Here is a 22355-nt window from a genome sequence, read left to right on the forward strand (position 1 = left end):
TTCCACCACTAACTCACTTGTTCTTTTTACGCCTTCCTCTCGGTCTGCGTCGAAAGGACTCACTCCCGTACCTTTTTTGTGTAGAATCAGCATATTCTTTTCAGTGATTTCCATCCATTCTTCTTTTTGCTTTCTCCCACAATGCTCTACACTTCCATTTCGTAGATATTATGTACTCTTTCTGTTTTCGGGAGGGGGTTTCCTTTCTGCTGGAATCCCAGCTGATGGGTGTTTGGGTCCATCGATTCGGTAGCCATTGTTGGGAAAATGCTGTCCGGATCCGAGCCAGCTGCGGGCCTGGCCAACGGATATGATGAAGAATAATCGCATGAAACACATCGGGAAACGAAACGGACCAGGGGCAGGGAAAGTTATTCAAGGCTTATTGTGGTACATAATGGGACACTACTTGGCCTTCACCGCTTAAGCCGTCGTCATTCATTCATACTCTCCATTCAAGTGAACGTGGATTCGGCCGGCTTTGTGGCCATAAGTGGCGAGCATTTTGTCGCACAATTGGCGCTCGACAGACGCCTCGAAGTAACCGAGTTCCGAACTGAGACTGTGGCGTTGTTGTGTGTTGTGTTGGTTTCACCAGTTTCACCGGTGAATGAGAGTTTGTGTCTGTCACAGTTTGTAGAAAGTATCTCAAAGAATTCATTGAGTTATTGAAATGACTGCGATGCCGAACTGCGACTGTGTCATGTGGAAATGGTTGTTCTACTGCTATAACATTACCGTTCGAACAACTTTCCAGACTATTAGCACACGAACACTGCATGATTGAGGATCGCTATTCAATCAGATCATCAACACAGATCAAGAACACAGAAAAGTGCACCATGCCAAAAAATGTATACAAATTTAACGCCGATCAGTTTCTAAGTTTATTGGAACCCTTTTTCATATAACCGTTTTTGATTAAAAGACCTGGAGACGTATGGTAGTTTAAAGTTTATACATAAAAAAAAAATCCACGCCAAATCAGCAGAAAAACAGCAACAGCAAAAGCAACGATTCTAGTGAAACTTGGTACACATGATGGTAGCTAGCCAAAATCACAATTTTCATTATCTTATAATCAATTTAAATTGCGACTGATTTTGACATAGGACTATGTCAATGATTTCTATATAGGGGGTAATTCTACGAAAAATGTAACGATTCATTAACCCTTTAACGGGTACTGGCAACTATTTTGCCACCAACAAAAAATATTCTTTTGCTGCACTTGGAATATTGTTACAATATTTTACTTAGCCAAAACCTTCTAAAGGTATCTGGAAATACTCAAATTTTTTTGGGCTGCCAAAAATGTACGATATTAATTTGGGAGTCATTTTTAAGTAACAAAACCACGATTTTAGAGCGCCGGCGAAAAATTCTGTTTAAATTGGTTGAGAATGCATCATGTTGAAAAGTTTTTCACTATAAATTTTTTATTCGGGATCTACTACGTAAGATCATGCACCTTTTTCAATAAAATAAATGGTGTATTTGATGAATATTTCCAATATTATTTTTTTCTTTGAAACTCTATAAAAAAAACAGGTTTTTTCGCTGCATTAGAAATATTGTAAATCGCTGAAATAATTGGTATCGTTACCAGTGCATGGAAATATTTCTTCCGCATCAATCTTTTCAGCTGAATTTCAGACCATATTCGATCATTACACCATTGCATTCGGGATACCGAAAATGAACCAACGCCAAGCCTCACATTCACAGCAGGCTACTCACAGTTGATTCATTCATTTTCGTTCATTCTCTTTTTCGTTCTGCTCTGCGTTCACGGAATGTGAGCAAGAGGAAATATCCCTAGATTTGTTATTCATTGATATTAATTTACCAGTTCATTCAAAATCAACATCATTCTCAGACACTGACAAAACGGTAAAATTCGTTAAGGAAGAAAAGGAAGTACAGAAGATTCATAATAGTGACAACAAATTAGGATAGCGTTGCGGAGTGTGATGGAATCGACATTGTAAGCCGAGGAAGAGGCGTTTTTAAATTGTTCAAGCAAGCAAGGTTTTCGTCTCAGTTAAAATGCTTTCGTTTTACATAGTGAATATGCAGTTCCAATTTCATTTGTTAGAAATGCTTCAAAAGACTCCAATTCCGATGTGAAAAAGTACCATTTAGACTCAAATTCCGAACAATTCATTTTGATACCTATAAATGTTGTTATGCTGAACGGTATATGCTAAAGAATATGGGGTTTTCATTATCCGATTATTTATATCATTGATGTTCAATGAATTTAGTTTTCAAAATGAACTGTTCGGAAATTGAGTCTGTTCAGAATATGAGTCAAATAGGTATAGCTATATTGCTGTTTAATATTTCAAACAGCAAATGAGGTTAAAAAAGACCAAAGATTGCGTAACCCAAAAAAAAATAGAAGAGTGGTGTCCAAGACACGACCGCGTTGGGAAGGAATAATTCGACCTTTTTCTGACAGACAGGTCAAGCTGTGTTATACGAATGGCGGATGAAAATGTCAAAATCCAACTCTAGCTGACAAAGTTTGAACTCACTACTCGGATCGATTTTTCAGAATACTTCCTCGCGTCCAAGCCTATGCAATCTTTAGCCCTTAGTAAATTTTTTTTGGCATTTCCGCTTGCACCACCGATTTGCGTTACCATTCAAACTTCAAAAATAATTGAATAAGCAAAGCACTGTCTCAATGAGAAAATCACACGCTTCTCGGGATATTGAAAATAAACAGTCACAACATTCCTGACAATTCAATGGTAATGAATAAATGTGAATGAATTATCATGACTCTAAAAGCCCATTTATACGTTGCTAGTAGCTGACTTGTCAATGAGCAGCTACTGACCCGGTGGACTCGTTTGACAATTGGTTGACTCGCCTTGTCCGTTCACACAGTGTGAGCTGCTGACGAGTTATCTAGTTTATACTACGGCACGAGTTTACCAGGGATGCCAGGCGATTTTTCAAATGTCCATCAAATAGTCAGAAACAGTAATCAGGTCCGAATTTGTCAGATGATTGATCCGAAATCGACTTCTTTATTGGCATCTTAGGTTTTCAGTTGAATGTATCATTACACAATTTTAAAGCGAAACACATGCTGATCGTGTTTAAAAGTACATACTTTGTGCTGAATTTCTTTGAACTGAAGGTACTATCCGAAATAAGCAGAAAGAAAAAAAGATTCGGGCCAGGAATTGGTTGCAAAGAAAAAGAGCAACAAATACAATATTGAAGTAACTCTACAATGAGGATCCCCGAGATTACAGAGCAGTGTTGAGAATAACACCTGAACAAGAGGAAAAACTGTTGGATTTGATTGCTCCACAAATATAACGCCAAGATACACTCATGAGGGATGCTGTACCTGCAACAGTGAAATTAGAAATGACATTGATGTGCCTTTCTTCTGGAATATCGTTCAGATTGTTTTCGATATGTTCCAGAATTTCGAAAGGATCCATAGCTAAGATAATACCGGAAGTATGTGATGCTATAAATGGCAGTCTGAAAGGTTTTTTTTAATTTTATTTATTTCGCCTTGCCAGCAGCTTCGTGTAGCAATTTCTGAAATGAAAATGATAGTAGATTTGCAGGTGGAATAAATACGCGTCAAAAATAAAAATAATGAATGAAAACGTACTTTTTTAAATCGAATATGTATTCTGTTTCTTAGAAAAATACTTTTTTTTGCAAGTTGCGAGTGAATTTTGAATAAAAATTGTGCCTGATAATGATTCTATATTAGAGATTCTGAAGGAAATTATTTCAAAAAGAAAGCGTGCCCCGCCATCGTGCAAAACGAAATAACAACGATTTCGTTTAGAAACTATGAGGGTTTTATTTATTTTTCCAATAAGTTTCAAGTCTATAAATATCTTCGCATATTTTCAAATATTTTAAAAATAGAGACATTTCTTTACATTTGGCATCCCTGATTCGAACGCTAAATTCTGTTTTTGACGTTTTGAGGGATGCGAGTGCGAGTAAATTCATAAAACTTTGAAGTAGCTCGCACGCCGGATCACACATGACACTAACTGGCATGATGTGTTCACACGGTGTGAGTAGCTGCACTGCAGTAACTGACTTGACCGACTCGTATGCTTACTCGCACCGTCTGAACCCGGCTTAACTGCAATGGAAGCTCAGATAGCACAGAATGAATATGAATGAACACAGTTGTAAATTTGTTGGACGTCGAATGAATGACAGCAGCATCGACAATATTTCTTAACGAGCTCAATGTTTCCAAGCTCTGATCGTTGCACTAGAGATATTGGTTTGATTTTTGCATAACCGAAGGCGCAATAGAGTGAAGTGTTTTTAAGGTTAACGGAAAGTGGCAACGATATTGTCACCATTTTTGACGTAGGATTACGTCTTTCGGGAACATATTGGGGTACAAATTGAAAATCGAAAATCGAGCACATCGTGAAAATTGTCCAATTTCAAACACTCATTGCTCAGTCATTTCATGATGGATTGATGAAATTTTTGCGTCAATCGATTTCGGCACTCCATAAAAATTTTTTATATTGAAGGAAATAATATACGTCATGAATCTAACTATTGAACAATTGAAAAATCTCACCCCTATCCTAACGGAAATACCCACTTCTGATTGGTCAAAATTGAAGCACATGCGGCGGGTCCCTAACAGAGACATCAAAACCAAGCTGCCTTGGGAAAATCGACATTGCAAATACATGAATATAGGGGGAACTTGTGCACCCGTGGCCGGGTGGTTAGCGTCCCACACTATCATGCCAGGTGTTCGGGTTCGATTCCCGTTCTGGTTGGGGGATTTTTTGTCAAAGAAAATTCTTCCGGCTTGCACTGTGGTCACGCGTATTCTCGAGCTTGCCACTCTAGAGTACATTCAAGGCGTGTTATCCGGCATAGAAATCTCAACCAAGTATTAATGAACGACGCTAGTTAATGAATACGTTGAGACGGCAAAAGTTCCACAGGGAACGTTAACGCCATTCAAGAAGAAGAAAGGGAAATTTTGTTCCTTCCAAATGTATTCACTAACAGAGATTCAAATTCAAGATATCTGGGAGAAATCAGCATGTAAATACCCTGGTGGTCGATAGTTTAACAAACGGCGAGCACAAATGGATAGTGCTCAGTATAACTAGCGTGGACATTGCTGATTGCACACGTGCTGGCGAATAAGTTGGAAGCGATGAACGAGTGTTTTTTTTGTATTTTCGTTCCAATAAGAATATTAAAGAATGATGTTTCAATTAACTGAATAGAACTTATGTTTGATAGAATATAAATAAAATTTTAATTTGGAACTTTTATATTGGTTACTTAGTGAAATTTCCTATCAATGACCAGTCATGCATTGCATTGAGTTATATATGAAACGATTCTTTTTCTCCCAAGGAAAGCTCGTACGACGATAAAATTGTAAAAATGAAGGAATATGATTTCCCATATGCTCTACATATCTGGTGCGTTTTCCGTTGGGTTTAAAGCAAAGATGAAAATGGGTTCAATAATCACTAAGAAACCTTACCTTTTCTATTTCAAATAAATTTTCTCTATAATAAAGTAACTCTTTTTTTTTCTGGTGAGAAAAATTGATAATTCTAACATCATCACTCAGTTGTGTACACTGGTGGAGTGAACAAACAATATCTAACAACCAAACAAAACCGCTCTTTCCAGGGCCACCAAATCATTATCGAAGAGCTTAACAATGTTATTCTGCAAACATATCCAAAATCAGCATGCAACAGATAGCCTAACGGAATCCTACGTGAAGTATGCGGTCGTGTCTCGGACACAACCGTCCTGTGACTTTTTTTGACTGTTTCTGTGGAGGTGATCTGGCGTAGTGGTAACATCTATAACTCTCACGCAGAGATCACGAGTGCAATTCTCACTCCCGACATTCTTACAAAAATGGAAGTAAAAGTGACGAACCAGCCGAAAAGTGTTGAATGTCACTATAATAGAGAAAAAAAAATTGGCTGTTTCAATAGTTAAAAATTTTTCAAAGGTAAATATGTGTTCTTCCTCATGTAAGGATTATGTTCTCTGAAGATGAAGTCGATCCCTTGCGTAGTTCTCACGGCCCGTTAAAGGGTTAAGATTTTTCAAACGCATATTACTCAAAAACGTTATTGCGACATATGTTGTGTTGTATACCATTAGACAGGGAATTTATCCAGCAATTTTTCGCATGGAACACGAACTGAAAATATAGTACAATTTGACGATTAAAATGGGTATGTTTTTTCGATTGCACTAACCACTTGCTTAGCTCTCTGACGCAAAGAGATATCTTTTTGCCTACATTCGGACGTTAGTTCACAATGTTAATCGATGCGTATTATAAATTATTCTCCATTTGCCTGTAATAGGAATTTATCAGTTGTTGTATTGTATGTTGTCCAATCAATTCGTGCTAAATTCACATTTTTAACGAGTAGTTTTGCTACTAACACTTTATGTAATGTTGATCCAGGGTATCATGATATCAAGCATGATGTTTTGTAATGTGAAAAATGCAGTTGAAAAATTTAACTGGCTGCTGATTTAGAAGATCAAAATGGTATACTCGCGCATATCAGATGATGATAGCTTGAATGCACTTGGCCATTCTCTTTTTCCTTTAGGTGCTGAGCAAAACTTAACACCCAATGAGATCAGTACTCAAACTTCCCAGCAGATCACTAATGGCCATAGGATACTTAATATACATCACGTGGCTATAAAGTTATTACAACACTCTACAAAAACTGTTTCGAACAATGTGGCAACGAAGGAGAAATGCTATTTTTATCTATTATGTATTCCTATAGTCATAAATTTATTGGACTTAGGTTTATATTTATGTAGATCTGAACTATTTAGACTTGTGTTTTAAAATGATAAATGATGACTCCTTGTCTTCTTCTGCATAATTGAATAAACAGAAAAAGGCTAGTATTTGCTTCAATTTTGTTTTTGTGTACATTTTTGAACGTAATGTGATTTCGGGTTCTACCACATTATCTTATCTATCCCGTTTAAAGAATACAAGTGCATACAGGAAACAGTGTTTTAGAGCATCCATTTGATGTATCAAAAGAGACAAAAATACAGATTTCATTAAATGAAAAAACTCAATTCAAATGCAATTACTACAAACAATCACAGTCCTGTGTCAAGATCTCGTCCGCCCCTAGGATCAGACCAATCAACTTTTTTAAAAAGGCGTATTCCAAATTATTGATCTTTTTTCCAAAAAATCCTAGCTCAAAATGCAGATGTATGGATGAAATATGGACAAACTTTGACAAAGTTGTTGGAAAATGAAAGAACTATTTAGGAAAAATAACATTTAAAATGCACTGTTAGAAAATCTTACTCAAAAATTGGATTCAATATTAAATACATTTATTTCTCAAACGTCTCTCCTCCGATATTGTCTTTTTTGTAGTAGGAGAACCGTTAAGTTTCTTCATTTTTTTTCCAAAAATTATTGCTTCATTCTGCAAAAATGGTTACAAATTTAATATTGCAAAGTATTGCCCATCGCTAGTCACAACTTTTTCCCATCTTTCAGGCAATTCACGGATCCCCTTGTGGAAATAATCGGCTGGTTTGTCGGCTAACCACGAATCGATCCAATTTTTGACTTCATCACAATTGGAGCAGTGCTGGTCAACCAGGCCATGTTGCATCGATCGAAAAAGGTAGTAATCGGATAGAGCAATGTCTGGAGAATACGACGGGTGAAAAAGGACCTCCCATTTCAGCGTTACAAGTATGTTTTGACCGGTTTCGCGACATACGGCCAAGCATTGCCGTGCTGTAAAACAACTTTATCGTGTCATGTGCCGTATTGTGGCCGTTTTTCCTTCGGTGCATCAACGCATCAATTGTCGTCGGTAGAGGTCCCCCGTAATGGTTTCATTCGGTTTTATCAGCTCATAGTACACCACACCCAGCTGATCTCATCAAATAGACAGCATAACCTTCTGGCCGTGAATTCATACGGTACCCAATGTCCTTTCTTCTCCAAATCTGAAGAATACGGGAGATGGGGCAGCATTTCGTACTGCAATTCGACCAAATTCGGCGGAATTTCATTTTTTTCCATTTTTCTAAATTCCACGGACACACCCGCTTCCACGGTCAAAACAAAACTACGAGTCCGATTCGGCTTAAATTTTGATATTGACCGTTTACGAGAATGCGCAATAAATAATCTCTCTTGCGATACTGACACCATCCGGCGATGAGGCTAAGTAGTTATCGGCAGGTATGGGCAAAATCGCATCGAAATTCGTTCAACAACACTCATTCACAGATAAAACTCACACTTCTATTCCGCTCATCTATTCTAGGAGAATTTTGAATTCTCTCATTTGCGAGCACCAACACATGTACATCATGAGTGATGTACATGTGTTGGTGCTCGCGAGACTTTCTCGTGTGCCTGCCTCAAAGTGACATTTGGTGCTGTCAGGGGAAGTTGTGCTTTTGGGTTAAATGTTTAATCTTCGTAATATGGCACGTAAAGGGTGTGTCACATCAAATTGCATCACGGAAAAAAACACTGTAGAAATTCGCCCAGTTGACCGATCCTTTTGAAAATTTTAGACAGTCAAATAAAAACTATTGAACAACTTTTGGCATTTTCTTTTTATTCATACTTCGAGCCCAAGTCCGTATGCTCGCACCTTCCTCTTTACCCCGTCCATAAGGTTCTGTACAACGCCAGTTTGTAGTTTTTTTTTAACAGAAATCCATTTTCTCTTGAAGTCCGCCTCCGATTTGACAACTTTTGGGTTCTTCCGGAGGGCCTGTTTCATAATCGCCCAATATTTCTCTATTGGGAGAAGCTCCGGCGCGTTGGGCGGGTTCATTTCCTTTGGCACGAATGTGACCCCGTTGGCTTCGTACCACTCCAACACGTCCTTTGAATAGTGGCACGAAGCGAGATCCGGCCAGAAGATGGTCGGGCCCTCGTGCTACTTCAATAGTGGTAGTAAGCGCTTCTGTTGGCACTCCTTAAGGTAAACCTGCCCGTTTACCGTGCCGGTCATCACGAAGGGGGCGCTCCGCTTTCCGCAAGAGCAGATCGCTTGCCACACCATGTACTTTTTGGCAAACTTGGATAGTTTCTGCTTGCGAATCTCCTCCGGAACGCTGAATTTGTCCTCTGCGGAGAAGAACAACAGGCTCGGCAGCTGACGAAAGTCCGCTTTGACGTAGGTTTCGTCGTCCATTACCAGGCAATGCGGCTTCGTCAGCATTTCGGTGTACAGCTTCCGGGCTCGCGTCTTCCCCACCATGTTTTGCCTTTCGTCGCGATTAGGAGTCTTCTGAACCTTGTATGTACGCAGGCCCTCCCGCTGCTTGGTCCGCTGAACGAATGAACTTGACAAATTCAGCTTATTGGCGACATCTCGGACCGAACTTCTCGGATCACGTCTAAACTGCTTAACTACGCGCTTGTGATCTTTTTCACTGACGGAGCATCCATTTTTGCCGTTCTTCACCTTCCGGTCGATGGTTAGGTTCTCGAAGTATCGTTTTAGTACTCTGCTGACCGTGGATTGGACGATTCCCAGCATCTTACCGATGTCCCGATGTGACAACTCCGGATTCTCGAAATGAGTGCACAGGATTAATTCACGACGCTCTTTTTCGTTCGACGACATTTTTCCAAATTTACGAAAAATTGACAGTGAAGTATGGCCAACGTGATCTATACACTCTTATCTGATTATAAGCGAAAGCTGAAGTTATAATTCCTAAAAATTAAATTTCTACAGCGTTTTTTCCGTGATGCAATTTGATGTGACACACCCTTTAGAACAATTAGTGATGAAGAACTGTTTCAGTATTTTTTCATATTTTTGTCTCAAAGCTATTGAGAATGGCGTGAAAAAAACGAAAAGGTGCATTTTTCACCATAGATCCTATGGTGTACCATATAAGGACTCAAATATATGGTACAACTGTCAAAATGTTTTATTTAGTACCCTATACAATATTTGCCATACAGCTAGTGATTTGGTTTGGGGCACTTTTTACTCCCTTACCCGGCCAAGCCCTTTATGCGTAACTTGAGAACCAATCAAGCAAATGGAGCCAAGTTTGGGATTTCAGGGTTTTTGGGTATCAAACATATTCCAACCAAACATGACAATTGAAAATTTTCGGAAAACTCTGAAGGAAAATGGGGAAATTCGAAAAAAATCTATTCGCATGTGTTCTACAATTCCATATTGACAAGTGTTGTTAGTCCATTTGATGTTTGCGGTAGCGAAATTGATCTTCGTTCGAAAGTGGAAATGGATTTTAATGTGAACGCACTCTTATATCTTCTTCTATCTATTTAAATCAAAATGGATTGCTGAAGGTGTTGATAAGAGCAACACTAGAGAAAGGAATTGTCCGATGTAGGTCTTCATTCTATCGTATTTTCTGTGTCAAACATTTAGTCCATGTAACGAAGAAACATGTTATTTGCAAATAGATGAAAGATCTTGCACGAGAATTGTGTCTAAAAAGGTCGAGTTTTGGTAGAAGTACTGAAATTTCATAGTAAAAAATAATGTTAAAGGGTAGATTAAAAGATCAATTAAAAGATCAAAACGTAAATCGACTGTATGTGTGCGTTAAAGCTGCGCAAATAGTCCGTGCATTGAAGAATCCAATCGCTTTCAAATTCTCAATTGGAAATTGATGTGTGAAGTGAATAAAAATCGCCCAGTGCGAAAATTTTGGGTTAGCTTTGTATTTCAGTTTCTTTTTTTTATTTTTACGATAGTAAAGTGCGTGTGTGAAATGCTTACGTTTCGAGTGGTTTTTAGCAAAATATTTGGAAATTAGAAATCGAATTTTTGCAGTGATTGTATCACCATGCCCTAACAGATGGACTGTGGTTTCTTATGACAGTGTTTTTATTTTGAATCCATATTTAGTTTCATATTTTAGATTATAGATTATATATGTATAATGTTTTTTTGTGTTGAGTGCAGGATACCAGATGTTAGAGGTGATGTCTTTCTCTGGAGAAAAGAGTGGAAGCTTTCTCGGAGAGAATATGAGAAAGAGAAGAACAGCACAGGGTGTACCATGCAATGAAAGATAAGTAGTAATAATAAAAAATTAAATTAGAATTTAAAATCACAAATCATATGGTTCAATTTAACGGAATATATCGTCAGTATGATCGGTTTTGGAGGGGTTCTCTCGATTGCCTTCTCGGGTGTCCCGAGAATGGCTCTTCGCCGTCGCAATTAGATATCTAATCGCAATGCCGCAGAGTGGTCTTTCGGAGACCTGAGGGAGAGTTGCCGGGAGAGCTCCTCTGGGACCAATCGAACCGGCGCAAAAGCGTACGCGCGATGAATAACGGAAAATGTCACCGGGACGTGTGTTTCCGGAGAAGTTTTTTTAGGTGACCTTCTTAGGTTTTCCAAAGATAGCTCTCCGTCACCGCGAATGAAGATCGATACAGAGTACAATTGTTTCTAGGAAAGTTCTCTCGGTGACCTTCTAAAGTTTACCAAAAAAATAATAACGAAACATTTCGTCGGGACGGTTACCTTTAGATGAGTTCCGGCTATTACCTTATCAGGTTTCTCAATGCTAACTCTTCGTCGACGCTTTTTAATTTTACAGGTTTTCCTTCTCAGGATACCCAAAGATAATCTTTGCCGCGTGTTGAGATTTTTTGTTCCCGAATGAGATTTTCAGATTTTTGTTTCGCGGAGTGGTCGATAGTTAGCGTTTACATAATCACATCACTTACCACAGTGAATCCTGATTCTTACCTCTGCCCACTAACAACTATCCCTCCCATGATAATCGCTAGGGAACCACGCTATAGAGGCGACCCCTCTGGCCTTCGGGCGGCGATTATCATACTAACATTCCTTCCCTTCCCCTGGTGACTGTAAGGACGTGGCCGGCGTCATTATTGACCATTTAAAGCTCGAATCACCGAAAATTGCACAACGAGAATGATTTGCTAGTCCCAAGCGTCATTCTGTGTGTTCTTTGTGCAATTTGGTTGGTTCAGGTCAATCACGGAGAGCAACTACGAATTGTACAGTCTACCCAAGCTCAAGCTCAAGCTCAATTAAAAGATCAAAACGTAGTTCAATGGCGTGCCGTTTATTTCATTTCCACCGTGAAGTGTATTCGAGAATCAGGCACATCTTCTCTTTCTTCACGGTATCCGTACTAGCGAGTGCTGCATTCGCATTTCTAGCGACTAATTAACGCACGACTCATTCGCAGTGGTATACAAAAATTATACTTCGCGCCTCTACTCGTTCCTCTGTATTAAAGACTCGGTTCCGGAAAAGTATAGTTACACTGTCTTTCGTTTATTTCAATCTTTTTTCTTTGAGTCGTGTTTTAAAACTGACAAAATGGCTTTGTTGAGGAGAGAAATCTAACATTCAGGAGTGTGTACAAATTAGGGCTGAACATACTGGCAAAATCGAGGGATTATCATAAGTTTTTTTTCTCTGTCTTCTACGCTTACAGTATAGAAAGCACAGGTAGGTAAAGCACAGAACAAATGTATGAAAAATTGGGTTTGGTTCCAATTTGAGCCACATGTGGGTTAGGGAATCGCGATGTATAATATAACAAACAATTCTCAGAGAATAGCAAAAAAATAGATATTAACGTTAAAACTATTTCTTCAAAACGTGACATGTTTTCTGATTTGGCACCCGCATTAGCTGAAAATATTTTTATACGACAATCAAAATTTGGACAACAGAAAGGATATAAACGCTAGGATAATTGAAAAACATAACTTCATGGAATGAGACAAATTTTGTGGTATAATTTCCAAAAATCATAATATTCTTCGGCATACAAATATTCCTTCATTGTAGCAAGTACATCTAAGAATGTTTAATTCATTGGTTTCATTCAGTCAATAAAATTAAACAAAATAATATGTCTTTTTGTTTATTTTTTATATATTGGTGTTTGTATCTGTATCTGCGGTCGGGATATAAAAAACGAAACCTCTGCTTGAATCTGAAATAAATAATTTGAAATTGAGATAAGGTGATTGGATTATGGGATATAGATGGGATGTGTGATTTTTAATGAAGTTCCAATTTAGGAATTCTAAACAGATATGTTTTCTTGAATATGAGTTATATGAAGTTATATGAATTATTGAAACGAATCTATTAATCACTAGCCTAAGTTTTTCACATAATTATTGAATAAATTCATGTAACGGTAAAATAACCAAAACCGAATGCAACATTTACCGGTTGATACCACTCACTGGAAAGAAGCTCGTGATAAATCCCAACCAAGAAAGACCCACGATCGCGTTTCTCCATAAATCAGTGCGACCGTCGATAGATTCAGGTCAAAATCGTTTTTTCGCTCTGCCGAGAATCAAACGGACAAAAAAAAATCTCAGATCTACACAGTCCGACAGGAAGAAATCGACGTCAGCGGAAAAAAAAACCAAACCCAACTCAAGCGGCGTGCAAAACTGCAACCGACTGCAGCTTTCCGAATCAATAAAACCCAACTTTTCTCAGCTGCCGTCTCCACACAGGAATGGGGATGGGTGTAGCAAACCGAGCCAACGGTGATGAAAAATAGGTAAAAACTATCGACAACGAGGAAATAAAGGACAGCCAACCGAGCAATTCACGAGAAAAACAACTTGCCAAACACAGGAATGGAAAAGGAACAAACTGTTGGCTGCCTCTCCTCCTCGGCACTAACAACAGCGAATGTGTTTTCTTCGCTTTTTCCCAAGCCGAATTCACCATGTTGAAATTTTTGTTGAACCGATTTGGTGGGGGCGGCGAGTTCCACCCTCGCCCCCTTGGGTCCATTCATTTTGCACGTTTGCTCTAATCATTCGCACACACACACACACACACAAGAGTACGGACACTGCGAGCCCTTCAGGATTCCAGACCAAACTTCCCGGACAATGGTGGTGCACTGCCGATGCAATCTGAGTGAAGCAAACATGTTTTTCTTGCGGTTGTATTTCTCGGAAAACTGTTATTGTTCGTCTCTTAATTATTTCCTTCCTTTCGAGCGGCGGAAATCAACAATCGACCGGTTCTGTCGATTTAATTTAATTTTTTCAACAAACAGGAACGATTGTGCACAAAATAAGGGAAGGGTTTCATTAATTTTTTTGGTCGAGAATGAGGGGGAGGGGGGCAATCGATGGATTGTGCCGAGTGCCATCGTACCTTATCATGATATCTCAGAAACGACATCTTCGCCACTTTACCACTGTAAAAAGGACACGACGTCGGCACTCGTGAACAACGGTATCTTTAAGGATCGAAGAGCCACTTTGTTGCGCTGCATGTGTTCGTCATATTTTCCGCCATACCGAAGCGTCGCTCCGGCGGTTTCCAGTGGCATGTTCCGGAACATCTTCTATTCTACACCAAAGCAGATACAAACACGCTGGGAGGAAAGTGTCACACTGGATTCTGCCGGGAGTAGAGCAGCAGAAGTGGCTGCTAGTAAACACACAGAAACGGTTGCGGTTGGTTATGGCAGCCGATAGTTGGGTTACAGCTGGAACTGCATACGTGTGTGTGTATGTGTTGGTGACACTGGGAAGGATGCCATTCTGGCTGGCTGGCTGCCTGCCGGTGGGGTGACCGAAAGTAGGTCAACTGAATTGGCAATTAGCATTTTTGTCCCTCTGAATGCTGCGCTTGCATTTGCTGCAGGAATGCGGTTAAAGTGCATCTTGTGCCCGGCCTTGGCAGGAAAAGCTCCCCCAGATGGGCTAATTGATGTAGAGAAGCATGTTTTTAGCGAGTTTCTTGTTTTGAAGATTTTGTACCATATTCCCCCAGGTGCTTAATTCACAGCGTAATAACGATGATCACCTCCATCGTGATAAGCGAGCTGGGAAAAAAAAGAACAAATAAACACCCCCTCCCCCTCTCACAGGAAGCGACATCCTTCCCCTTCTCGCTCGCTCCACTGACCTTGAAGGAATGAACCACGCGCTGACTCAGCAGGTTTCGGGTGGAGGAAATTTCCCTTTCTTGTTTTGCTTGCCGCAGGTTTTCCAGTTCGCAGAAAGTTCACGGCGTAACTTTTCGAGTGCAGCGATGAGAATCGGTGGGCGCCATTATTCACGGAATTTATCCCCCTCCGCAGTGTATGTAATGCTTTCCAAATTCATTTGTTCTTCCCCACTTCCGGTTTTAGTTTATTGGGAAAAATAGCAAGAAATGGGGGTGGGGGGGGTATCTTAAGGGTTTGGGAAGAATGTCAAACTGCGGTATCTTTACTTTAGGTAGAACTAGATATCTCAGTCAAAATTACCTGCACCTTTATTATCACAACCAGGGTTGCCAACTATTTTTTCGAAAAATCAGGGAGAATGAAAAAAAATCAGGGAAAATCAGGATAGCTCATATAGGGTTGTCCGGAAAGTTCGTACCCAGTTTTGAGAAAACAAAAGTATTATTTTCTTAATTTTATATGCACATTGTTGTTTTGTAATCAATTCAGGAAGTTCTGAAATCTTTCAGGTAGCCTAACAATTCTAAACATAAACTAATTATGGAAGCTAAATTGTCCAGTTGCGAGCAGTATTTATGGGAATGTATCGACTGGTTGCTTGGTAGAAGCTCACAATACAGAATTCGTCTCCAATACCACCTTAACCCGATCATATTTTTTTTTTCAGGTGAAGACCGGGGTCAGTCGGATTGTTTCAAATGACCCGTTTTCATCACCCGGCACGATTTGCTTTAAAGAAAATCGACGCATAGATGAAACGCACAAGTCGTAACGATTTACGTAAGCATGTTTCAATTGATGCAAATGAACGGAGATTTAAACATATGTAGTGAACCTGCTAATTCATTTGTCGTGTCTCACGGATCATTCTTGCAACTTCTTGCTTTACAAACAATTTAATACAGGCAAACCTTTTTTTTGTGCGGGGGATAGGGACCGCACAAAGAAAGTCACATAAAAAAATCGTGCAAAACTTCACCAGCAACTTAAAAAAATCGTGTTCGGTACACATTTTGAAAAAAACTTTTTTTGTGCGGTAGATAGGGACCGCATAAAAAAAAGTTTCCTCCGAGAAAATAACTCAAATCCACGCCATTCACCGTTCAATTTCCTTTTGTTTCCCTGCTTTGCGATGGGACACTTTGCCTTTTCGGTTGCGCGTGGCTGTTTTGTGCTTTTAATTGCATGTCGAAACGTGTTGCTGTTAGAAATCATGTCAAGCAAATACTTAGAAAAACTTAGAGCATTTGATGAGAGGAGGGGAATGATTTCAGAGGTGGATAATTGAGACGCAAAAATGCTTTTTTCACACAGAAATGCATATAAACCATCGAGAAAAACTAAATGGACGATAACTTCGTCAAATATGCTTCTTTTCATACACCGCACAAAAAAAAACGCACAAAAATAACCGTACAAGAACAGAAAATCGCACAAAAAAAGGTTTTACTGTATATAAAACACTTTTTTATTAATAATTACAGTTTAATAAAAAAAGATGTTATACTTGGATGTTATTTGCTGCGAAAATGTAATGAAACCTGTATCGTTTTTATTTAACTGTTAATTGAAAATTAATAATAACATAATTTTGGTCGCTAATATCTAATATCCTTTCATCGTTTCCGTTCCTATTCTGTTGTTAATCTTCCTTCTCTTGAGATTGAATTGCGAGAACCTTCGGGCATATTATTCTTATAGATTATATTTCTTTCACGTTAACTTCAAAACTTAAAAAATGTCGACACTGTACCTTCGAAAATGCGAACAGATAGAGTATAATCGAAAGAAAGAGTAAGCATTATATAAGAGCGGACCGGAAAACTTTTTAATGTAGACTGTTATGCCAGTTCTCATAAACAACCAGCAAAACTCCCACTATATTCATGTGAATATTTTTTTCTAATTCAGCAAAAAGTAAAAAATCAGGAAAAATCATTTCATAAATTTATTAAATTTAAATCATTTTATAAAAATCAGGGAAAATTGAGTCTCTGATCACAACTGTAATTCGTCAGAGCAAATGGTACATAAGAGTTATCATTGAATATTTCCTGAATTTTTAAATTCAACAATTTATGTAATGATGTCACCCTTCTAAACTCGAGTACACCGCGAGTAATCGGTTTCCCTAACCATAGATGTAAAAAAAAATGTTTATTTGTTTAAATGTCATACCAAGTATATATATACTAGCTGACCAGGCAAACTTCGTCCCGCCCAAAATTTAGTTTTCGTTATCACATTCACGTTTTCTTACTAAGCGCACCTTCATGGGTCCAATTGCAGAACTGTTCATTGGTTGATCTTCTAATCTACCCTTTAAGATTACATTTCACTATAAAATTCGTAGTGCTTCTACTAAAACTCGTCATTATAATATCAGATTATTTTCAGACACAATCCTCGTTCAAAATTTTGAAAATAACATGTTTCTCCGTTACATGGAATAAATGTTTGATACAGAAAATATGATCTTTATTCTGACATAAAGACAGCCCTACATCGGACAATTTCTTTCTCGAATTTTGCACTTAGCAACACATTCGGCAATCCATTTTTATTTATATAGATAGAAGAAGCTATACGAGTGAGTTTTGGCACATTAAAATCCATTTCCACTTTCGAACAAATATAAATTTCGCTAGCGCAAAGATCAAATGGACTAACAACATTTGTCGCTATGAAATTGTAGAACATATGGGAATTGAATTTTCGCAAATTTCCTCATTTTCTTCAAAAATGTTTCAATTGTCATGTTTGGTTGGAATATGTTTGATTGAAATATGTGTATTATTTTTTTGGGACCCCTCCACAATTCCAGAGGAGTGAGAGGAGTCATACCATCATAGAAACATTTCTCGTACCCAAAAACCCTTACATCCCAAATTTGGTTCCATTTGCTTGATTAGTTCTTGAGTTATGCAGAAATTTGTGTTTCATTTGTATGGCAGCCTCCCCTTACAGAGGGGGAGAGGTGTCGAACCACTATAGAATCGTTTATCGATCCCTAAAACCTCTATATGCCAAGTTTGATTGTACTTTCTCGATTAGTTCTTGAATTATGCAGAAATTTATGCTTCATTTGTACGGTATAGGTTGTATGGATAGGTACACCATTTATAGATGTTTTATTTCATCATTAATCAGATTATTCTCATTACAACCTCGAATATACTGAGCATGGACTCAGCTCGCTCCGATTTAATAACCAAGGAGTAGGGTAGCTTTGGGTAAGCCAGACAGCGGTCGATTTGAATTGTTGACTATCTATTTTCTTACTTATGATTATGAGTATTCCTCGTACATGTACTCTGTGAAATATATTAGGTATCGGTATCGATCCCCAACCTCGCGTAATATCGATCATACAATTTTAATTATAGGCTCGTTGTAAAGGTGACATTTTACACTAAAGAATTTTTTTTGCTATTTTTTGTTTGTTCCATTCAGTTGTGAGTTACAGGGTGTTAACAATAGACGTCAACAAAGAGAAAAATCGATACATTTGCTATTTTTTGTTTGTTCCATTCAGTTGTGAGTTACAGGGTGTTAACAATAGACGTCAACAAAGAGAAAAATCGATACATTTTACACTTCTTCTTTCATAAATAAGAAAATGCAAGCCAGGCCGTTGAAATTGTAAATTGTGTTTATGGTGGCGATACTGTAACAGTAAAGTACGTGCAACTTAATTGATTTTTCAAAAAAAAATTTGTTTTTTAATTTTTATTTAAATGCAATACACTAATCTAAGATCTCTACTATCAACAAATGGAGCGTTTTAAACTAGCGATTGACCAGAAACGTCCAGAATTGGCAAAAGAAGAGATGTTGTGTTCCATCAGGACAACGCAAGGCCACACAATTCCAAGAAGCTAATTGGGATGTTTTAATGCATACACCATATAGGCTGGACCTGGCACCAAGCGATTACTACCTTTTCTCGCATTGCAAAATTTCCAGAGTGATAAGAAATTGGGATCAAGAGAAGACTGTAAACATCTATTGCTAGGGTTTTCCGCCAATAAGGACCAAGACCTTTATAATAGAGTCATTACGAAGTTACTTAGAATGGCAACAAATTTCACAACTTCTATTCACCCAAAAATAATGGATTACGTCCCCAATCTAATATATACATCGAGAATTTGTAATTCTAAATCTTCCCGGTGAACTTTTTTCTTTATTTTTTGTCGTGGGACTACGTCTAACCGGAGCATATGGCGGTGAAATGGGAACCTAAACACAGAACATGCAGAAAAAAATTAAATATTTCGAATGCTCATAACACGACCATCTCTTAATATATCGGAATGATTTTTGCATCAATTGATAGTAAAACGCGTAGAAATGCGTCTTTCACAATTAATAAAATGTTATTTTTCATGAGATAAACAATTGAATAACTGTAAAATGTCATGCGTTAACTAAACGCTCTAACTGTCAAGTTTTGATTGGCCCGATTTACGGTTTCCCCAACACAAACATCAAAATCAATGTACCTGCGGGAAACCGCTTTGCAAATACACCCAGGTTTTTTACGTGTTTTTTTGCGCGGTTTTTCCAATTAACGCGGTTCTTTTTTACGCGGATTTTCCAATTAACCCGGATTTCCCAATCACCGCGGTATTTTTTACGCGGTAACCGCGTAAAAAAGACCAGTGCAATATTACAGCTCCCCCTCAGCTCACATTTCTCTCTTATGCTCCCTCGGAGCATATTACGGTAATTAGTGCTTGTAACGGAGCTTAGCGCTTATTATGGATTTTAGATGTTGGGTAACGGGTAGCTCACCGGGCCGAACTATAGCTACCAGTAACCAACGAAATTGCAGGAAAAAACTACGGGTTTTCGGAAGCGAGCAACACTCAACTTTTTACTTCCGTTCTACATAAGGATAGTCCTATTTGATATCTATCATTAGGTACCTTGGTTTTTTTACGCGGATTTTCCAATTAACGCGGTTTTTTTACGCGGATATTCGAATTGACGCGGTTTTTTACGCGGATTTTCCAATTAACGCGGTTTTTTTGGCGGATTTTGCAATTATCGCAGTTTTCTTACGCGGTTTTTTTACGAACTACGTATCCCTCGCGTAAAAAAAACCTGGGTATATGTTTGTACTCGCTTGTCTTTGTGTCGATCGGAATATGTTTCCCTAAAACGTACTTCTAAACTGATATGCTTGGGAAAATCGTAATTTCAGATACTAGAGGTGAATGAAATTTCGCGGTTCGAGAACTACGTAAACATGAGAGATGCAATAATTTAAGAGGGAAATATAAAATACAATGATCGTTTGACAATTCTTCCGTTCACTTTTTTGACGTAGAACTACGTCTTTCATTAAGGGTGCCAAATCATAAAACAGGTCACGTTTTTATGAAATAAAGTTAACGTTAATAACTATTTTTGACGCGAACGGATTTTGGCGATTTACATACTAAACGAATCGGAAATTCCGTAAGATTTGTTTAATATGCTATATATTAGAATCCCCTGGTTTTTAAATGGTTAAAACTCTTGAAAACTTTAAGCGTTTCCATTTTCCCATACATTTGTTATGTCCATTTGTGTGCTTTCCCGAACAGAGCTGTCAATAACGAGCAACTTATCGCCGACCAACGGAGGGGAAATCGTAGGATTTAAAGTCTCCGTGAACAAAGGAAAAGTAGAAGAATGAAGGGGAATACTTGCCTAGAGTATAAACAGTGGATCTCGCTGAGGCAAACTTTCATTCGGCATCGGACTGTTGAGCAATCCATTTCACTTTTCTTTCGTTGAGCATCGATCTGAGATTGGAATTCACCAGTGGTAATCCAACTTGGATATCACGTAGTGTGTGATGAGCAAGAAGAAGAGGAAGGCATGCTCGAGCCCTGCAAAAAACGAACGCATTGCCAGGGGCAATACAATTTCGAGGCAAGCATTATCTAATGATGCACGCGATGTTGGTGCAGTGAAAAGCGCTCGCTCTGAACTGAGCCTTCGCGAGTGTGACACCGCATCGAACAACAGCGAAGTAGGCGATTTCGGCGCGTCGGTCGAAAATGTAAACGCCGTTACCCAGGCGGTCGCCCTTAACAAACTCATCAGCGAATTCGCATCAATGGGTGTTACAGCAGAGTACTAACTGTGTGGCATAATTCAGTCTTTTTCTAAATAGTTAACATTGTTTGTTTTCCGTCTTCATAAGGGCTTCATTGGTGCCTTTGAGAATGCATCAATGCATTAAACTGATGTTATAGCGAAGCAGGCGTTAAGGTTGTGCACCAAAAAAATATTTGGGGCATACCAAGCATCTTGTATGTCTTACTGAAATGTTATAAGTTATTTAGGTTCGCGTGCCAGTCGCAAAACTGCCTTCAACTAGGATTGCATTTGCGCTAATATTGATCATAATGAAGCATTGCTACTGTTTGCGAGGTTGTTGATATTAACAAAAAGAGGTTTCGCTTACCAGTAGCAAAAATTCCTCCACTAAGGGTGACAGCTGCGCTTCTCTCGAGCTTGAGAAAGTAATGCAACTTTTTTCGAGTCCAGTAATATTAACAGAAGCGTTTCTTTTGAGAATAGCGCAAAATGATGAGAAGTGTTTATATTCCTAGTAGTTTCAAGACACCAAGGTATGGCTCTGTATGTATGCTATGGCGAACGCTTGTTTGGCGCTTGGTTTACGTTATACGAATGATGCCTAGAGGTGCGATTCCTTTGAGGCAATACTAGATAACATGTAGCATGATATTTGATACTTGCAAGTGTTGTCATTGTTATTGTTTCCATGCGGTGTCAAAGATATATTGATGTAGTTATGAGATGTGGAATAATGGTGCTGATGCAACATGTATACAATCGGCTGTAGCCGAGTCTATGTCAATTGCGATAAAGGCCACCGGAATAACGTTCGAGGTAAATTTTCAATGCATTGACATGAAATAAATTGCGTCATACGATCAGCTAGTGTATTGTTTTGCGAGGGCAAGAATGAATCATCAATCAATTATCGTCAACTGATTCTACGATGAAAAACCTATTTCAGAGATTATTCTACTAAGCAGTTGTTTCCAAAATTTCACAGCATTATAGAATAATATCCGAAGGTATAAAAAAGCGACTTATATAAAATAACAGCGTAGTTCTACGTCAACAATGCGGTCGTATCTTGTACACAACCTCCTATAATTTTTTGGTAGTCCTAGGCATCATATCAAACGTAAAAGGACGGTCATCAAGTTTACTTATAACCAAGAACATATTCTATTACAATGCATGAATTGATCTCACATGGCAACTGTTCAAACTTTTCACTTACGAAGCAAAGTATG

At 38.5% G+C, this 22355-nt stretch overlaps 1 protein-coding gene across 4 annotated transcripts in view; it reads right to left on the bottom strand.

The window, feature by feature from the left end:
• LOC129779975 (zwei Ig domain protein zig-8-like) overlaps positions 1-22355 on the bottom strand; it is a 629574-nt gene that overhangs the window by 577988 nt on the left and 29231 nt on the right. The window lies entirely within an intron of this gene.

This window comes from Toxorhynchites rutilus, chromosome 3, assembly GCF_029784135.1.
Source record: "Toxorhynchites rutilus septentrionalis strain SRP chromosome 3, ASM2978413v1, whole genome shotgun sequence".
NCBI classification, from domain to species: domain Eukaryota; kingdom Metazoa; phylum Arthropoda; class Insecta; order Diptera; family Culicidae; genus Toxorhynchites; species Toxorhynchites rutilus.